Source organism: Balaenoptera acutorostrata, chromosome X (genome assembly GCF_949987535.1).
Source record: "Balaenoptera acutorostrata chromosome X, mBalAcu1.1, whole genome shotgun sequence".
In the NCBI taxonomy this organism is placed as follows: Eukaryota; Metazoa; Chordata; class Mammalia; order Artiodactyla; family Balaenopteridae; genus Balaenoptera; species Balaenoptera acutorostrata.
The window spans coordinates 90,646,997-90,667,689 of NC_080085.1; the positions used below are offsets into that span (position 1 = coordinate 90,646,997).

Sequence of the window (20,693 nt, forward strand, 5' to 3'; positions counted from 1 at the left end):
GGCCCCTCTAAACAACCTGCTTCATAAATAGTAGCCCTTTCCTCCGTCAATCAGAGAGCTCATGTGGTCCTCACCCGCCCCTTCAGTTGGGGCCCCTTAACCAGATTGCAGGTCAGAATCACCTTGGGGATCTTTTTCTGAACCCTCATATGAATTTCCCTTGTTGGTGGAAAGAGGGCTTCTGTATCAAAAGCCATTCAAGTTATTCAGCCATGATAATATGGGCCTTAAAAAACAGATATGCCCATTTGGCACCCGTAGTGTGTGGCAGTGTCCATTTCCCCTTCATTCCACCAGCATCAGTTATTAACAGCTTTTGTCTTTATTGCTAAGTATGATCTCTTCTTTTTTCCAGACCAGTCCCAGTGGAAGAGTCACCTCAGAAGGTCTGTCCTTAATGTTATAAATTCACAGGCTCCTCCCCTAGGGTTGCCAGATTTAGCAAATAAACATACTGGATGCCCAGCTGAACTTGAATTTCAGATGAACAAAGTAATATTGCATGTGACAAATTTACACAAAAAAGGATTTTTTGTTTATTTTAAATTCAAATGTAAATGGTTTAAATATAATCTGGTAACCCTACACATGGAGGGATCTGCAGGGGAACCAAGGTGCTCCAGTCAACCAGCGCAGCTGAGCCCCTAGCAGAAGCCAGAACCCATGCTCATCCATGTGAGGGAGCTCTCTCAGATGTACCAGCCTAACGGAGCCTCCAGCTGATGGCAGCCCCAGGTGAGACACCACATGGAGCAGAAAACTATCCAGCTGAACCCAGTCAACCCACATTATCCTGAGAAATTAAAAAATGGCTATTGTTTTGGTGGTGTTTGTTAAACAGAAATGGACATCTGAACCATGTAGTTCTGGTGAACTCTCTTTTTCTATAGTCTGTAATCTTTGGATAAGATAGGGACTTGCTGATCTTTGAAGGTTCGATAGGACGTCGTTATAATTTTGGCTATAGTCTCTGTGTGGGTTTATATGTGGGTATAGTTTTTGAAATTTCCTCAATTCCTTCTGGGATTCCCAAGATAAGTTTTCACGATGTATGATTTTCATCATACTCTTGGAATTTCAGAAATTTATTCCTAAATTCCCTTCCACAGACGAGGCTCCACTGCAGTCGTGCTTGTGAAGGGATGGAGAGGTATTGCTACAAACTGCTCCCTGCGGCCCATGGAAAGCCGTGTCCTCAGAAGGTGGCTTGGTGAGTACGTTGTCAGAACGAGGGGTGTTTACTCATTTTGCGAAGGGTTCCTCAAAGAAGGTGTCCTGAAACACTTTCTCCTGCTACAGGGATAGCCTTGCAAGGAAGCCACTCTTCTTGAGTACACATAGGATGCCTTCACCAGACCTCAGAGACATATGCATTGCAGTCCTGGTCCTTTCTGACTGTCCCAGTGCAGCACTGCTGGGTGGATACGTCTGTGCAGTTCTGGGGTCCATTAATACGAAGACCACTACCCTCGTGGAAATCTGAGCCACATTCTACAATATCACCTTTATAAGGAATAAAGTTGATGTATTTTCACCTTATTTTTCATATTTCTTAGTTGGTTTAGAGTCAAGATATGGAGAAGGGGTGTATTGTCAAGGCCCCTTAAAGACTCAGTCATTTTAGAGCAAGACCATAGGAATAGTTTGGGACCCGGCGAGACACAGAAAAGGGAAAGGAGCTGTCGATCTATTTGTAGACCCACTCCTGAGGGCAGAGTAAACATGTGCTCCATAAGGGCAGGTTGGTTCAAGAACTTTGAAGGGAGGGGGCCTGGGCTGTGCAACCTGTTTGTTCAACCAACCTCACTAATCAGGTAAGTGATTCTCTAGATAGAGGAGTGAGTGTATAGAGAGGTTACATGGGTTTGGCCGTGGCTGTCCCTCCACGTGGAAGAAAATATTGGGAATGGAGGCTAGGAATTCCCCAGGAAAAAACAATGTATCGTTCAATTGACCCAGGTTTCTGCCTATTAAATGACTATGATGCTTTAGGCCTGCCTCCCTGGAATAACTCTGAGATTTGTAAATGACATTTTTGTATATGTATCAAGATCATTGGGTTACATGATTATGGAGAGTTCTTAGTTCTCTGCCACAGATGGCTAACTGCTTAGCATGGGCTGTGAGAGTACACGTTCACCCTCAGAGGGAGGGCTAACTCATCTGCAGGAACCCTACATACTTCCCTGGGTCTCTGTGTTCTGATAATACACCCCTACTGTCTCTTTATAGCAAACACAATTCCTGACGACAAGCACATGTTTTGTCCCACGAAACTGGACAGATTTTTTTGCCAGTTGCCGGGGTCCCAGTCTAGTGCTTCAAATTAGTATGTTTTCCAAGTGGCAGCCTGAAGAGCTACGGTGTTTTGCTTTAAGCTAAAGACAAGGGGGTGGAGGAGGGTGGGGAGGTATTTAAGGTGGTGGAGGACCTGCCTGAGCCAGGCGGTTACTATACTATAGAAACGTGACGTCAATAAGGCGACCTTGACGACTTTTTAATGGAGACAGAAGCGGCCTGGCAAGGAGAGCAGGTTTCTCCTTTAGGTGTTTGGAACTGAGTTGGGAGAGTGGGTACCCGCGACGGGGGCTGGACCACCCTGCAGTGTGGGGAGACAAAGGGATCCACATCCAGGTCACCTCTTTCCCGCTTTGGGGGCTCGGTGCCCGGGCTGTCTCGTAGGCAAAGCCATTGGGGTCCTGCCCGGCCCCAGTGGGTGCGGTGTCCTGCTCCAGGGGTGTCCTCGAGCCACTTTCCTTCTAAAGGCAGGGGCGTGGGAGGTGAGACAGGTAACGACTCTCTCTGAGCCTCAGCTTTCCCCTCTGTAAAATGGGAATAAGGATGCTTTCCCTAAAGGGTCTCTGTGAACATTTAGCGATAACACGTGAATAAGCCGATGGTCCTGTGGTTATCGCAGGATCATGGATGTTTGTATGAATTCAGGCCACTTCTTATTCCTTTTCCACTTTGTTCTCAGGGGACATATGAGGAAAGGAGAAGAAAAAGGCCCTGGTGGGAAGCTCATTGTACCTTCTGGTGGTTAGGATCACTACCCAGTTGTTTCAGTGTCCTTGTCTCTAACGCAGTGCCTAGCACGGTGCGGGGCACACAGTTACACCAGTAAAGCATGGTGATTGCTGGATTTGTCTCTCCCTGTGCAGCTCCTCATGCTGGTGGCCTTGCTCATATCAGGTGTCTGAAGGAGGCAGGTTCTGAGCATCTGTGTCCTGATGACTGCTGGAGCTTCTACTCCAGGTTCAAGGGCAGGAGAGCCCAACACTTCACATCTTTCTTTGGATATGCCGCCTGGCTCAAGTGAGTTCATAGATCTGATAAAAGCATGTTGTGGAATAGCTCCTGTGAGGTTCACAAAATCTACAGAAGCTACTTTGATTTAATCATGGGAAAGAGGTTCAGCACTTGGGATTTCCATCAGCAGCTACATGCTTTGTAGTAACCCTTGAGGCCCGTCTGACAGAAGTCTTTTTTCCCCTTCCTTCCTTCCTTCCTTCCTTCCTTCCTTCCTTCCTTCCTTCCTTCCTCCCTCCCTCCCTCCCTCCTTCTCTCTCTCTCTCTCTCTCTCTCTCTCTCTCTCTCTCTCTCTCTTTCTTTCTTTCTTTCTTTTTTGGTGCTGAAAAGCAATGGATTGTCCATTTGGGAAGGAAATTGGCCTTTAACATTCATTAGTAATAAATATACCTGAATTGTTCTCACCTTTTACATAATAATCAGTGATTCCCTGGTATCTCTCAGATGAGTATGGAAATATGCAGTAGTTAGATCTTCCTAACAATTTGACATTGTAATGTAGATTCTTCCCTGGTGACTATGGTTGTTTTTCCTTTTATAATGACATTTTTAAAAGAACCAGACAATTTCCAAGTGTTAGTTTAAAATGTCAGTGATAGAATTTATTTTTAAAAAACTATTTGTTACTTTAGAGTTTGCCCTAACAGAATGATACTCAGCTACATTCCCTGAAATAACCAGTTCCTCTTTAATATCATTATGATTTTCCTGAGATATAATGTTTTTATTTCTGTACTTCAGAAGGAAATGAACATCAACTTTCCCTAAATATTTGGGCATACTTTATTGCATATGATTATTTTGGTTATTTGATGACATAGTGTGGATCTGTTAATGTACAAGAGCATAATTGTAAGAATTTTTCACCTGATTAACTTAATTGCATCAGAGAATTATGAATATATAAATATATTTCAAATATTATGTTGAGGTATGGCTAACATACAAGATACTGAGCATATTTAAAGTATATGCTCTAAGGACTTCCCTGGTGGTCCAGTGGCTAAGACACCACACTCCCAATGCAGGGGGCCTGGGTTTGATCCCTGGTTGGGGAACTAGATCCCACATGCCGTAACTAAGAGTTCGCATGCCACGACTAAAGATCCCACACGCCACAGCGAAGATTCCGCACACTGCAGCGAAGATTCCGCACGCGGCAACGAAAATCCTGTGTGCTGCAACTAAGACCCGGCACAGCCAAATAAATAAAATAAAATAAAAAAAAATAAAGTATATGCTCTAAGTTTTGATATATGTATGCACCTGTGAATCTAATACTACACTCAAGATAATGAACATATCCATCACCTCAAAAAGCTTCCTTGTGCTCCTTGGTAATCTGCCCACCTAGCTCTCTCCTGCCTCTGTCTCTACTTCAACCTACCTCATTCTCATACAACTACTGACTTTTGTCACTTTAGATTAGTTTTCCTTTCCTGTAACGTGGAAATATTCCATTATATGGATATACCACAATTTGTTCTATCCGTTCACCTGTTAATGGATATTTGGGTTGTTTCCAACTTGGAGCTCTTGTAAATAAACTTTCTATGAACATTTGTATATAATTCTTTGCTGGGACATACGTTTTCTCTTTCTAAGTAAATACTTAGAAGAGCAACGGCTGGGTCATATGGTAGTTGTAAAATTAACTTTGTTAGAAACTGCTAAATTTTTTTCCTAAGTAGTCAAATCATTTTTCATTGCCACTAGCAGTGTATGAGATACGAGAGTGTCATCCTCCACAGCCTTGCCAATACTTAGTATGGTCAGTCTTTTTAATTTTGGACTTTCTCAGAGGGGTGTAGTGTTTTCTCATCGTTTTCATTTACATTTTCGTAGTGACTAATGATGATGAACATCTTTTCATGTGTTTATTTGACATTTGTATATCTCAGGTGAAGTATCTGTTCAAATCTTTTGTCCACTTATTTATTGGAGTATCTGTTTTCCTCTTATTGACCTTTGTGAGATTTTTAATTCTGGATAGCAGATCTATGAATTGCAAACATTTTCTCTCATTCATTCAATGGCTTGTCTTTTCTCTCAACAGTGTTTTTGGAAGAACAGTTTTAATTTTGTGGAAATTTAGTGCATCGATTTGTTCATTTATGGTTTAGATTTTGCTTTTGATTTCATATCTAAGAAATCTTCACCAAACCTAAGGTCACAAGAATTTTCTACTGTAATTTTTCTAGAATTTTTAAATAGTTTTAGCTTTTATGTTTACGTCAGTGATTCTTTTTGAGTTAACTTTTGTATGTGGTGCATTATATGGATCACAGTTTATGTTTGTGCATATGGCTCTCCACTTGTTCCAGTACTATTTGTTGAAAAGACTCCTTTTTCCACTGAATTGCCTTTGTAGCTTTGTTGAAAATCAGTTGTCCATATATGTGTGGGTCTATTTCTGGACTTTTAAATTTTGATATACATTTCTACCTTCATCCCAATACCACATTGCCTTGATTACTGTAGATTTATGAGTTTTGAAAAAGTGCTTAACCTCCAACTTTTTTCTTTTCAAAGTTGTTTTTCATAGACTAGGCCCTTCACATTTTCACATGAGTTTTTGAATAATTCTGTCAAATTTTTAAAAGAATAGGCACACTAGGATTTTTTTTTTTTTTGGCTGCGTTGGGTCTTCGTTGCTGCATGCGGGCTTTCTCTAGTTGTGGCGAGTGGGGGCTACTCTTCGTTACGGTGCGCGGGCTTCTCATTGCATGGCTTCTCTTGTTGTGGAGCATGGGCTCTAGGCGCGTGAGCTTCAGTAGTTGCAGCACACAGGCTCAGTAGTTGTGGTATGCAGGCCCTAGAGCACGTGGGCTCAGTAGTTGTGGCTCATGGGCTCTAGAGCGCAGGCTCAGTAGTTGTAGCACACAGGCTTAGTTGCTCTGGAGCACATGGGATCTTCCCGGACCAGGGATCGAACCCGTGTCCCCTGCATTGGCAGGTGGATTCTTAACCACTGCACCACCAGGGAAGTCCCACACTAGGATTTTTATTGGGATTGCAAGGAATCTATAGATCAGTTTGGGGAGAATAGACATCTTAACAATACTGAGTCTTCTGACCTAGGAGTATGGTATATCCCTTCATTTATTTAGTCCTGATTTAATTTTTCTCAGCAATGTTTTGCAGCATTCAGAGTTTAGGCCTTGCACATTTGTGGACATGGATGTGCAACATAGGTTATCTCTAGGTAGTTCATACTTTTTGATGTTATTGTCATGGGAATAATTTTATTACAGTTTCTAGGTATTATATTTTCACTGAACTGTCAGTAGCCAAATGTTGCTGGGGAATCTTTTTGGTTGAAAGCACAGGTTACTCTAAGATGGAAAAGATACTTGATTCTTAATACCTGTATTAGCCAGGGTTCTCAAAGAGAACCAGTAGGATGTTTATATATAGATAGTGATTTATTTTAAGGAATTGACTCATTAGTTTGTGGAGGCTTTGTGGAGTCTGATGGGGAAAGCCAGCAGGCTGGAGACTCAGGAAAGTGTTTTAGTTGTAGTCTGAAGGTAGTGTGCTGGTGAGTCACGAGGAGCTGATGTTGTAGATAAAGTCCAAAGGAGGGAATTCCCTGGCGGTCCAGTGGTTAGGGCTCTGCACTTTCACTGCCGGGGGCCTGGGTTCAGTCCCTGGTCGGGGGAACTAAGATCCCACAAGCCACATGGCACAGCCAAAAAAAAAGAAAAAAAAAAAGAAAAAAATCCAAAGGAGCTTAATTGTGATCCCCTGTGGGAAAGCAATGTGTGGTTGTAGGTGGGAGGGGAGGACCAGTGCACTTTTGAGTAAATTACATTAACAGAGACACACCAGCTATCACAGACCTCTGTATGGTAGACATTAAATTAATAGTACACCAACGTCAGATGTGTAGGTCAGGATTTTTCCAAGTGTGGTCGATGGACAACTTCATCCAAATTGTCCAGGGCTGCTTGTTGAAACAGCAGATTCCTGGGCTCATCCTAGGTCTGCTGTATCTAAAATAGGGAGGTGGTTTGGGAGGTGTGTACGTGTTGAGTAATTTCTCTTCTTGGTTGTGGTATCATCCAAGTTTGAAAAGCACTGCTGTGGATTTGCAAGAAGGTGGTGTTAAAATTGTGAATCCTTTAATGTGTAATTTTGGCGTCAACTTCTCCTGCAACTCAGCTTTAAGTACCTGCATTTGATCCAGTAGGTAAAAAAGGGAACAGTTCTTTCTTTTCAGTAATACTTATTCAGTGTTTTATATGGGAGGGACTACAGTAGTTTCCTAAGGCTGCCATGGCAAAGTACCACAAGCTGGGTGGCTTAAACAATAGAAATGTATTGTCTCACGGTTCTGGAGGCGAGAAACCTGAAATCAAGGTATTACCAGGGCCATGCTCCCTCTGAAACCAGTTGGGGAATCTATCTGTGCTTCTAGCTTCTGGTGGTTTGCTGGCAATCTTTGCATTTCTTGGCTTGGCCCTGCGTAACTCCAACCTCTGCCTGCATCATCACATGGTGTTATCCCTGTTCTTCTGTCTTCATGTGGCTGTCTTCTTATCAGGACACCAGTCACATTGGTTTAGGGGCCACCCTACTCCAGTATGACCTCATCTTAACTAACTACATCTGCAACACCCATAGTTCCAAGTAAGGTTATGTTCCGAGGTACTGGGGGTTAAGACTTCAACATACCTTTTTTGGGGTGACATATTTCAACCCATAACACTCACTGAGCTAGTCCCTGGGGATGCAACACAGTGAACAAGGCAGGGCAGTATCCCTGGAGCTTTTATTCTCGTTTGGGGAAACTGTCAATAAGCAGGGAAACAAATCAGTAAGCAGGGCCATTTTATATGGGAATAAATGCTTGCAACAAAATAAAATCCACTGAGTAGAAAATGACGAGGACAGGGATTATTGTAGACAGGGTTGTCAGTGAAGCTCTTTCTCAGGAAGTTTTATTTGAGCTGAGTCCCAAATGACAAACTTTATTAAAGACACATGAAAACTTTTTGTAAAACTATCAAAACTTGCATGTACTTATGAAAATTCTAGCATTTATTGAGCTGATATTGTGTACCTCACATCGTTCAAAGTGTTTGCATGTATTAACTCAATTAATTCTCAAAACAACAACCCATGAGGTAAGGACAGTTGTTTTCCTCATCTTACAGAAGACGAAACTGAGGCGCATAGAGGTTCTTTCTTTCTCCTAGGGTTCAGAGAGAGCCAGCTATCCCAGTGTCTCTGCAGTAGAATTTTAAAAATTGTGTGATTCCTGACCATTTATCCTTGTAGAAACCAAAACACAAGGCAATATTTTTGCTTTGAACTTCTTTCTTCTATGGTCAGTACTGTATAATTGCTGTTTTGCAGATGAGGCAATTGAGTGGCTATGAGGTGAAGTAAAAGTGCTCAAATTCATACCATTTATAAATGGTATAACAATGGTTTGGACCTGGTCTGTCTCCATAGCCCACACTCCTAGCCAATATACTTAGGAAGAAGAAAGAGACATTTGTTGAACTATGTCAGCCTATGTTGGGTGATGTTAGGTGGAAACTATGCTTTAGTAGGCATTTTTGCATATACAGACCATATTTATTTAACAAAAATGTGAAGATACTAATTATAAAAGTTAAAAGATAATCATCACAGTTACTATGCATTAGACAATTTGATATTTTTCATCTTTCTCATTTTTGTTGTTCTTATATGCATGTGGTAGTATCTCATTGTGGTTTTAAGTTTAATTTCTCTGAAATCTTAGTCTCTTTTCATCCAAATGTCCTCTTTTTTTAATCTCCATTTGATTTACTTAACAAACTGGATCTTTTTCCTGTGAAATTTGCATTCTGGATTATGCTGATTGTATCTCTATTAGGCTGTTTGTTCTATTCCTCTGGCCCATCCTATTTCCTTTAAATTGGTAATTACTATATATAGAGAGGCTTGCTCAGATTCAGATTTGTGGAAAGAGTACCTGAGATGTGGAGTTGTACTTCCTGTAGCCCTACATCAGGAGCCTCATCATATCTGGTTGTCTTTCCTACTGTGTCTTTGAGACTGACCACTGGGTCCAGGTGTTGTCAGTCTGATCCACGCATTATGAAATTTCCCATAGACCTTTTAACTCATGGTTTTTTAGCCTCTTAAAGATTATGGCCTAGATCTATATTTCATTAATGGTTGCAAATGGTAATGTTTTAATTCTTTTTTTTTTGGCCGCACCACAAGGCTTACAGGATCTTAGTTCCCTCACCGGGGATCAAACACATGCCCTCAGCAGTGAAAGTGTGGAGTCCTAACCACTGGACTGCCAGGGAATTCCCAGTAATGTTTTAATTCTATAATTTCTTTTGCATTTATTAGTTGGAATTCTTCTATAAAACAAACTTCTCCTTATCGGCTATGAGGTTACACTGAGGTCTGGTTGACACAGAAGAGAAGGATTAATGCTTAATTCATTTGCAGTATTTCTACTTTTCAAAATAGTGAGTTGTTGGGAGTTCCCCGGTGGCCTAGTGGTTAGGATTCTGGGCTTTCACTGCCATGGCCCAGGTTCAATCCCTGGTCAGGGAACTGAGATCCTGTAAGCTGCACAGTGCAACCAAAAAAAAACACAAAAACAATAGTTGTTTCCCTGGGCTCCTCCAAAGCTGGAGGTTTTGTTTGTTTGTTTTCTCTTTTAGAGGGTCATCATAGGCTCTAGACGTTTATATACTTGATGTTTTAATCCGTTGCAGTCATTCATATTTTTGATGTTCAAATTGTTCTATTATTGGACCGTGTGAGAGCCTTTGGGTTGGCCTCTGAGTCTTTGGGTTGGCTGTTGTGTCTTTGACATGTGTTCTTGTATGAGAGTTTGGTTCAGACTCATCTGCTACAATCCCTGCTTAGTCCCAGAATCAGCCTTTTCTCCAAGGAAGCCTGGTTCCTTTTAGTGGGAAATGTGTTTAGTTCAATCTGAGCAACTAGAGTTGCTCATTGCTACTGGATTGGTCATTGTTTCTTGTCCTTTTCAGTACCTGGAGTCAGTAATTATGTATTATATATATATATATTTATATATATATATATATATATATATATTTTAACATCTTTATTGGAGTATAATTCTTTATAATGGTGTGTTAGTTTCTGCTTTATAACAAAGTGAATCAGTTATACATATGCATATGTCCCCATATCTCCTCCCTCTTGCGTCTCCCTCCCGCCATCCCTATCCCACCCCTCTAGGTGGTCACAAAGCACCGAGCTGATCTCCCTGTGCTATGCGGCTGCTTCCCACTAGCTATCTATTTTACGTTTGGTAGTGTATATATGTCCATACCACTCTCTCACTTCGTCCCAGCTTACCCTTCCCCCTCCCTGTATCCTCAAGTCCATTCTCTAGTAGGTCTGTGTCTTTATTCCCGTCTTGCCCCTAGGTTATTCATGACCATTTTTTCTAAAAATAGAACTACCATACGACCCAGCAATCCCACTACTGGGCATAAACCCTGAGAAAACCATAATTCAAAAAGAGTCATGTACCAAAATATTCATTGCAGCTCTATTTACAATAGCCAGGACATGGAAGCAACCTAAGTGTCCATCAACAGATGAATGGATAAAGAAGATGTGGCACATATATACAATGGAATATTACTCAGCCATAAAAAGAAACAAAATTGAGTTATTTGTAGTGAGGTGAATGGACCTAGAGTCTGTCATACAGAGTGAAGTAAGTCAGAAAGAGAAAAACAAATACTGTATGCTAACACATATATATGGAATCAAAGAAAAAAAAAGAAAAAATGTATTACATTTTTAATGAGAATATCTATCATCTTCCATCCTGAGCTGCTCCTCTGTCATCTTATAGGTAATTATTTTTGTTAGTCTGAGTTTTAACCTTCCATTTAAAAAAATATAATCAATTACAATACATATATTAGTTTTCTCCCCTGTTCATAGATAAAAGGTGGCATATTCTACACCAGTGCTGTGCAATAGAAGTTTCTGCAGAAAGGAAAATGCTATGTATCTGTCTGTTCAGCATGGTAGCCACAGGTTACTTGCGGGTGTTGAGCACCTAAAATGTGGCTGTTGTGACTAAGGAACCGAATTTTTAATTTCATTAATATAACTAATATAAATGTAAATAACCACGTGTGTCTAGTGGCTACTGCATTGGACAGAATCTCTACACATTTCTCTGCACCGGGCTTTGTTAACTGAACAATATATCCTGGAGATGACTCCACAGAGTCACGTCACAGAGAAGGAGTCCTCATTGCTTCCACAGCTGCATAGTCTGCTAGAATGTAGATGGACCATTGGTGATCATCCAGCTCCCTGCTGGTGGACTCTTGTCTTGTTTCTAATTTTCTGCTGTTACAAATTTTTCTGAAAGGAATGACCTTGTGCTTATGCCTTTTTATCTTTTGCATTGTTTCTTTGGGATAGTTACTTAGAAGAGTGATTACCGGTTCCAAGGGGAAATACATTTTACTAGTAATTTTACTAGATAGCATTAAACCCTATCCATGGGGGTTGGACCATTTCACATAAGCTCCAGTAATGCCTGGGAAGCCTGTTTCCTCACAGACTGTATATTTAGTGAGAAGAGGTAGTTATTTTTTTTCTTTGTATCTCTTATCATGAGTTAGATTGAACAATTTTTACATGTTTAAGGACCTTTTTTTTGGTGACATACCTGTTAGTATCTATTGCCCCTTTTTCTTTCTTGGTGTTTTTCATGTTTTTTGGTTCCCCCCCCCCTCACTTTTTCATGAGTTCTCTACGTATTACGGATATAACCCTTTGTTGTATGCAAGTTCTAAATATTTTTCCCAATTTTTAATTTTTCATTTTGCTTTGCTTATGTGCTTTTCTTTTGCAATGTATTTTTTAAAATGAATATATCATCTTTTCCCTAATTCCTTCTGGATATTTAGTCATAGTTGGAAATGGTTTCTCACCAGCAAGTTTATAGAGGAACTTCACTGTGGGTGTACTTCTGTGGACAGGAGAGGGAAGAGAGAACGATGGATCATAAGGGGTGTTGGGAATTACAGGAACCCTGAGGGGAGGTCTCATCTTGGGAAAAAGCTGTGAAAACTATCCACTAAATCAGGAGACTTAGATGTTCAGATCAGGGTCCTGATCTGGGCTTGTCTTTGAGAACTTGGTCTCTGTGCTTTCTGTCTCCTGTGGATCTGGGTCCAGGCCCCCACCACTGGGAGACAAGGCCCTAAATGAAGCAGAAACTCCATGTCACCTCTGATGGACCCCTCAGATAACTAAATGGGAGGGACCACCCTCCTAGGGATAAGACAGACACAAAATCACTCTCGAAATCTATCACACAACCCAGCCAAGAACTAAGAGAAAGTAATGCTCTAGCTCGCACCCATGAGAGAACCAAGACTGAAACCACACAGTGTTATAACCTTGACACTCACTGTCCTTCTGGGAGGGAAGTCTCGTCAGGAGAAAGTAGTAGCCTCTTAGGGCTCTTCAAGAGAACACAGGTGTGGGTTACGAGCTGCCTCGGTTTCCCAAGTACAACCTCTCCCCTCTCAACTGCATTATTTCCTGTTTAGATGCCAGGTTTCCTGGACTCAGGGTGAAGCTTGGACTAAACTTGTTTGGAATGGAGTCCCTTTGAGGTCATACCTCACCACCCCATGGTGTGCGCACTAACATCCACCTTGCTGCCTGTGGACATCTCCAGTTACCCAGGTCTACTGATCAGGGGAGGGAAGGTGTGGGATGCAGATGTGGAATTGGACTGACCGTGCCTGGTACACAGTAGACACCTAATTCACATTTAATAAAGAAATGAGATGCAGATGCAGGAGTAAGCAGGAAATGAAAGCTACCTATATGTCCTTTCATTCTTTTTATACACATGAATTCTTTAACGGGCATTGGGATCATGCAACAGTTAATTTTTGTAATCTGCTTTAAAGGAAACTTTTTGTTTCTATTCCTAAAAATTATATCTTTTCATTGGGAAAAAAATAACCCGTGGAAAATGAAGAAAGATTCCTCTAAGTAGATGTGTGTGACAGTATAGTGGGTCATCTATGAAATGGCATGTTGATACCTACCTCAGATCTGTTGTGAGGAAAAATGAACAAACCGAGAGAAGATATCTGATCTATAATATCATAAAACGTCAATAAACATATGTATGGTTTCTCCTCTGTTCTCCCCTAAGAAAACAGATGACTTAAATAAAAAGAGCTCATAGAGATCATTTGGATTTGAAGGAGCAGAAAGGAAATGTATATGTTATGAATGTTATGCCATATATATTCTCTTTCAGAGCTTCTAAAATGGACACACCTGTTTTCTCAGTTTCTTTGCTAACGGAACCAGCAGACACTATTTTTAGTCGCTTTTTATCTGCTGTGTTCAAAGTCTTAGAGTTGCCATGTCTCAGCTAGCTCTAAACAGTGTCTCAGTGCCTCCTGAATATGACACTTCTTCCCTTTGTCCAGGCCTAATTTTTCTGTCTTTCATTCACACTGTTGCTCAGCTAGGCCTGTACATCCGAAACCTAATCTGGGTCATCCTGGTGAAAGAAGATGTGATTGCAGGCAGTTAGTTTTCCTGTGTTCAGACTAACACCCAAATCCTTCAGTTGGTTTGGGCATGTATCCCATTTTGAACTTGAGCTGATATTGTATTGCAAGTGATGGGCATGTGTGTATTTTCCTTTTCTTATTTTTAGGTGCATAAGGAAGGTACTTTAAAGTTGATTTCATTCTCACGTGATGATTGTTCCCGGGGACTTTGTCTGATTTATCCTGTGACTAAACTTTTCCCCTGAATCCTGCTGTTTAAGCATTCTCCCCTCTGGATGCTGTAGGGCCGGGTGCTAGGTGATCTCATGCAGACCCTCACCCTTTCCCTTCCCTGTGGAGTTCACTGCTTGGCTAACTGGTGGTTAAATACATGGCTTGCTCTTAGCTCAAGGGACTTTACTTGGGAGAGAACAGGAAGAAGCATGTTGTGAAACTACTTTCATCTCATGACCTTCACTAAAATCCTGGGAAGTGGAGATGTCATCTGACTGCTGAATGTAAGGTTTATTAGAGAGAAATGCTTGCTGGCATCTCTGATTTTCTCCTAGCCCAACTAGGAGTGCCATGTGGTAGATTCATGAATTAGTTCTGAGACCACCCATTACTTAATTCCTGTGGCTTAAGGATTCCCCATGTTGACGCTGACCTACTTTCCTATGGGAAGGGCTAGGGACATTTATTCTTATTATATTTTGCACTTCCAAAACCAAGACACTTTTGTTGTAGATAAAAATGGATAGACAATGCATGAAAGGAAAAAAAATCATTAAAAGTCTTAAAAGTCTATTTCCCGTGGATAAGAACGGTCCACATATTTTTTTTCAGAAATTGTACTATGCAAGTATAATTATGCATTTTTAGGAATAGCAATGAGGTGAAGTCCTACTTACAGTTTTTTTTTTACATCAGTCTTCAATTTTATACACGTCAGTGTATACGTGTCAATCCCAGTCTCCCAATTCAGCACACCACCATCCCCACCCCACCGCGGTTTTCCCCCCTTGGTGTCCATACTTTTGTTCTCTACATCTGTGTCTCAACTTCTGCCCTGCAAACCGGTTCATCTGTACCATTTTTCTAGGTTCCACATACATGCGTTAATATACGATATTTGTTTTTCTCTACTTACAGTTTTATAAACTACTTTTTTATGATAAACACCATATTTTGAAAGTCAAGCCAGTCAATATAAGCTCACATAATAATAAAAATGATCCTATAATTTCTAATGATCCATTTAGGTATGATAATAATAAGAATCATTAATATTTGTTCGTGACCTCTTCACTGCCCAGCACTGATGTAGGCGTTAACCCTATGCTTACTCATTTTATCCTCCCCACAGCCTATGAGGAGGAGCTCCTGTTGCCCCACTTTAACCATCAGGGAACTGGGGCACCGTGAGGGCAGGGCTAGCCAGTCACAAGACTAAGATGTGAACAGACAGTGTGTGGCTGCCGAGCCCCACAGCAATCCTGTGTACACTAACTAGTGCTTCGCATGTGATAAGGCCCTCAGCCTCACTGTTCATTAGGGCACAATAAAACAGATCAAACCGAGGTACAACATTTTCCCCCAGTTTAATAACAGGGAATTTAAAATATTGATAGCAAGCAATATGGTTTGGAATTGGGGGAATTGTGTCCTGTTATACTGTGGAATGGGCTCCCCAACATCGTGTTCTCCCTTCCTGTGCCTCAGGGATGTTCCTCTTCTAAATTTATGGCTCTCCTGTAGGCGGAGCAGAGATTGCTTATGTTTCCCAGTGATTTTATTATTTTGTGTATTTACAAGAGTAATACATATTTGTTATAGGTAAAAATAAAACACATAGAAAAGGAAATAATACAACAATACCCGAAACACAGCACTCAAAGGTAATCCCTGCTAATGTTTTCATCTGGGTTATGTTTTCCCCAAAGCTTTCTTATATGGGAATTTGGGTATTTATGCATGAACGGATGCATTCCTATGCTTCTGTACAAAAGGTAAGATCTCATTTTAGTTTTTTAACCTGCTTATATCACTATAGTGGGTTGAATTATATCCCCCAACAAGGTATGTCCAAGCCTTAACCCATACCTGTGAATGCGACCTTATTTAGAAGTACGGTCTGAGCACATGTAATTAATCTTGAGATGAGTTCATATTGAATTTAAGGTGGCCCCTAAGCCCAATGACTGGTGTCCTTATAAGAGAAAGGAAAGGGGGATTTCACACACACAAGGAAGGAGGCCACGTAAAGATGGAGGCAGAGACTGGAGTTTGCTGCTCTAGTATGGCCCTGCCAACACCCTACTTTTGGACTTTGGTCCCCAGAAGTGAGAGAGAGAAAAAAAATTCTGTTGTTTTAAGCCATGAATTCCATGGTTTTTTGTTTTTTGTTTTTTATGGCAACCTTAGGAAACTGATACACTCAGTAAAAACATCCCCCAAACGTCACTGACTGTGAATAAGCATCAAAGTCCTATTTTTTCATAACTGCTGGGATAGTAATATCAATAAAGATACAGGGAAAACGAAATAAAAAATAGGCTAAAATGTATTATGTACCAAGTGCCTTTTATGTATGAGTTTATCAGTGCTTCTGGCACCTCTATGAGGTAGATACTGTTGCTAATCCTCATTTTATAGATGAAAAACTGTGCAACAGGGAGAATAAGGACTTGGCCCAGGACTGCACAGTTGGGGAGCAGGACAGCTTGGGTTTATACCTGGCACCTCATGCTCCAGAGCCAGGGAAACTGTCAAAGATTTGATATTAAGTGACAGGAGCAGTCTGCACAAAGATGCATATTTTAAGTGGTTATTAAAAGTAACACTGAGTATGTTAACATATTTATACAAAATATCTGAACCTAGTGACAAAAAGGAGGCTTGTGACCTTGGTGGGAGCACGTTCATTGCAATTATGGGGACAGAAGCTACAGTGCAGTGAGATAAGGAGACAGTGGGAAGTGAAGAGTGTTAAAAGGGAATGCAGAAAATGCTTTCTGGAACTTTGATTTTGAAGGGTGGGAGAGAAAGGGGAAAAGAGAGACAGAGGCCTGTGACTGTATGGGGATGAGAGGTACAAAGAGGGATTAAAAAAAAATCTTCAGTTCCTTGAAAGTATAAAAGTTAATGTGCAGGAGCCATGTCATCTCAGATTTAACCATTGACTTTTCCCATATTTCCCTCTTCCCTCCACATTAGAGGTAGAGAGACAACTCTAATGGAATACTATGGGTTTTGAGCTCAATATATATTTAGTTATTAGTGAATGAAAGAGTGAAACAAAGAAATGTTAGTAACTCTCGGAATTTTGCCTCTCAGGGAGACAGCAGATGGCTGCAGTCCTGGTGTGATGTGGCTGGATGATGCATGATCTGAGGACCCCTGCACTGGTGAATGTGGGGTGAGTCCCAAATTTTCCTATAAACATATTAACGTACAGAGCAGTCCAGGAGCAGCAGGTAGGCAAACACCGCAACTCGCTGCCCTGGTGCCACCTCTCACTGAGCTCATCAGGTGAGTCAAAGGCAAGCCTGTCTTCCCAGCGTGGGGAACCGGATTAGGATCAGCACCCAGGAATGATATGGAGCAGCTCTTAGGAGCTTCTGTAACACCAGAGAATGAAGAGAACCGACTATCTCAAACCCTTCAAGTCAACACTTGTCAGAGAGATATTTGCTCCCTTCCTCTAGATGTATGTAATCTCTGTAGGAGAAACAGTGAGAAATGACTTTTCATAATTCCTGCCTTAGTCCCGAGGCTCAGACAGCCCCTACTGTTGGATCCCAACGTTTAAAAGGCACTGAAGTCCCACAATATGCCATATACTCTGGGCAGGTTTTCTCATTCAGCCCTCAGGACAGCTCTGTGACACAGGTATCGTGAGTCCCACATCACAGATGCCCAAGCTCAGGCTGACAGAGCCTAGGTCACCTCTCCAGGTAAGTGGTGGGATAGGATGAGTTTCCATCCCTCACCTTCTCTAGAGGACACAGAGCAGCCTCCCTTTCAGAAGATGGGCTTCCAGGGCTGGAGAAGTGGTCGATCACACTCCCTGCTATTGTGGCCCCATGGGTACTCACTCACCAAACCCTCTGGGTGAGGAAGATGACAGAGGAGATGAAATCCCGCCCCTTGTGTCAAGAGACCTGGGTGTTGGCCATATCCATTGGCTCATCCCTGAAGTGCTGAATTGGACTGGTGCAGAAGCATAGATGGGACAGGTGACCCAGAGGGAAGGAAAGTGATATGTACAGAGCTACTTTAAGCAAATGCATTTTATATTTCATCTCCTTTGATCATAACCAGCTATTCTCTCTCTCTCTCTCTCTCTCTCTCTCTCTCTCTCTCTCTCTCTCTATATATATATATATATATATAATTCAAATCAGGATACTGACTTTAAGGGAGTTTAAATAAATCAGGGCAACAACTTTATTTTCTCAGGATCAACAGCTAACTGTGGGATTATTCTAAAGTTTTTCATTTTTCGTCTTGACTCTTCTTGGGCTCTGAATGATTTAAACTCTAGGGGCTGCCTTATTTGCTCTTGGAGTGTTGTTCACTGTATTTTTAGAATTGTGAACTACATAATTTTTAAGTTGCAATATTACTGAGATTTAAAACACATTCTAAATGGAGAATATACTAAGAATTGTTTGAAAACAGGGGAGAAAGCATATGCAAACTACTACTCAGCTACTGGGTTAGTATCCCTGGTTTGTGATACATGCTTAATAACAAACAAAGAGACTGGCTCATAATTTAAACAGCAAATTCGTGTAAAATTATAAATGAACAATAAACATGTCAAAATCTGCCCAAACCACAAGCATTAATAAGATGCAGATATAAACCCTGAGAATTCATATTGAGTGGAAAAGACAAGATGCAAAAGATGAGTAATGTGACTCTTATTTTGGAAAAGACCCTGTGGGTGTGCAGGGTGTCATGTGCCTTCACCACAGGCACACGTCTGGAAGGGAGGCATCATTCAATGATTACAGACCCCTTTGGGTCCGGGGGTAGGGTCACGCTACTGAGAGATACCGGATAATTTCATTGTATAGATGTACTTTCATATATTGTTTGAAATATTGTATTCAGGGAAAAAGTATTTTGACAAAAATTTGAAAGCAGAACATACTTGCAAACAGATTCAGAAAAGTAATGTACACAGGCATTCATTACTGTGGAAAAGCCTTTATTTTTTTCAGTTACATAGAAAAACAAAGCAGGAAAAAATAGAGTTGCAAGTGTCTCTGTCTGCACAGGTGTGTGTTTCGATGTCTCCTCCAGCTCTATCACCCTAAGTACTCACACTCTCACAGCTGCAGCTTTATCTTCAGTTCAAACCAAAGCTGGGCTTCCAATTTCAGGTTTAGATTTCCTAGAAAATGATGGAAACAGGTAGATGGCTGCCAGTAGATTTTAAAATTCCATAAGACTCTAGCTGAAACCATTAGACCAATATCTGAACCTCCATCACTCCCTCCCTCCCTCTTGCTGAGCCTCTGAGTCTGAGACTCTCAGAGCTAGCATCCTGGATCCAGCTACCTGCAGACCGCCATCTCCATTTTTATTTTTATTTTTATTTTTTAAGGAAAATGAGTACACGTAGCAAAATGGAATAAATGTCATTGAACAGTTTGTTTCCTGAGATACCAATTCTGTTTGGAAAATTCATATGTCTCTTAAAGCAGTTCCATTCGCTGTTGATCACAAATCTACATCGTGTTCATTGATTTCTCTCTTGTCAGTTGATGGGTCCACACTGCAGAGGGGTCCCTTTCAGAGAGGGGGGCGTTCATCCTCCATTACCCCACCCTTGTACAGGCTGCCCAGTCCTTCTCATACCCCCTGTCTGCCCTGTCGGTCATCCTCTGTCCAGGACACTGGACACAGCTGTTCAGATCCCACTTGGATGCCCCATCCTCTCTCCCCCGCCCCCCGCACCCAGTGCTGCCCTTCGCCCACCCACCACCCACTGCCAAGGCGCTACTGTCACCTGGTGTTTCATCATGTGCAGCCCCCAGCGTATATGTTTTTACAGTCTTATTTTCTACCTATCTTTTTTTTTTAGACAGAATTAGAATCATTTTGTACATAGATTCAAAAGCTGTGTTTTGAAGGAGGGTATTTGTGGGGGTTTTTTTTCCCCTCCAAGCTGACCCATTTTTGTCAGGAAGTTTGATGATGGCGGTACATTGATGCCACCTCGTGACAGAAACCTGAACTGCAGTTTGAACATCGTGAAGCAGAAAGGTGGGAGGGACGGGCTGTGACCCACACCCAGCTGGCAGAGCTTTCTGGAAGTCTGCGTGGAAAGGGGGGCATTCCCAGGATACAGGGACATTGAGATATCCAGACAGAAAGTGCAGCCTCCTTCTACGGTGAAGAAAAAGTTTTATGTGAGTGGAAATAAAAGATCATTTAAACATTTTACTCTTTGAGATCTCTGGATGAATAGCTAGAAATCTTATTAGCCAAAATGGATCAAGGCCACTTAAAATCTTTGTGATTTTCTTTTGTACTTTTATGGCCATCTTTTCACATAAATACGTTTCTATGATATATTTTAAATATTTTTTATAATTTCAGTTTTTAATATTGATTGAGCATTGCATCATATGATGCTCCAAACTATTTCACCAGTACCCAAGTAGTGAAAATTTAGTGCCCTTACCGTATTTCCTGTTACAAACAACAGTATACTTAACACCCTTGCTCATATATACATATATATCTTTGACGTGTTTCTTTATATAATTTCTTGAAAATGTTCTTTATAAACAAGGAAATATGTAATATTTTATATTTACACAA

At 41.2% G+C, this 20,693-nt stretch overlaps 1 long non-coding RNA gene across 1 annotated transcript in view; it reads left to right on the forward strand.

The window, feature by feature from the left end:
* The first annotated feature begins 372 nt into the window (after positions 1-372).
* Positions 373-20,693, forward strand: part of LOC103005007 (uncharacterized) — a 36,060-nt gene continuing 15,739 nt past the window's right edge. Inside the window, exons 1-4 of the long non-coding RNA XR_009006754.1 lie at positions 373-735; positions 1,110-1,210; positions 3,162-3,315; positions 17,190-17,271. This is a non-coding gene — a long non-coding RNA (uncharacterized LOC103005007). The remainder of the gene's footprint in view (positions 736-1,109; positions 1,211-3,161; positions 3,316-17,189; positions 17,272-20,693) is intronic.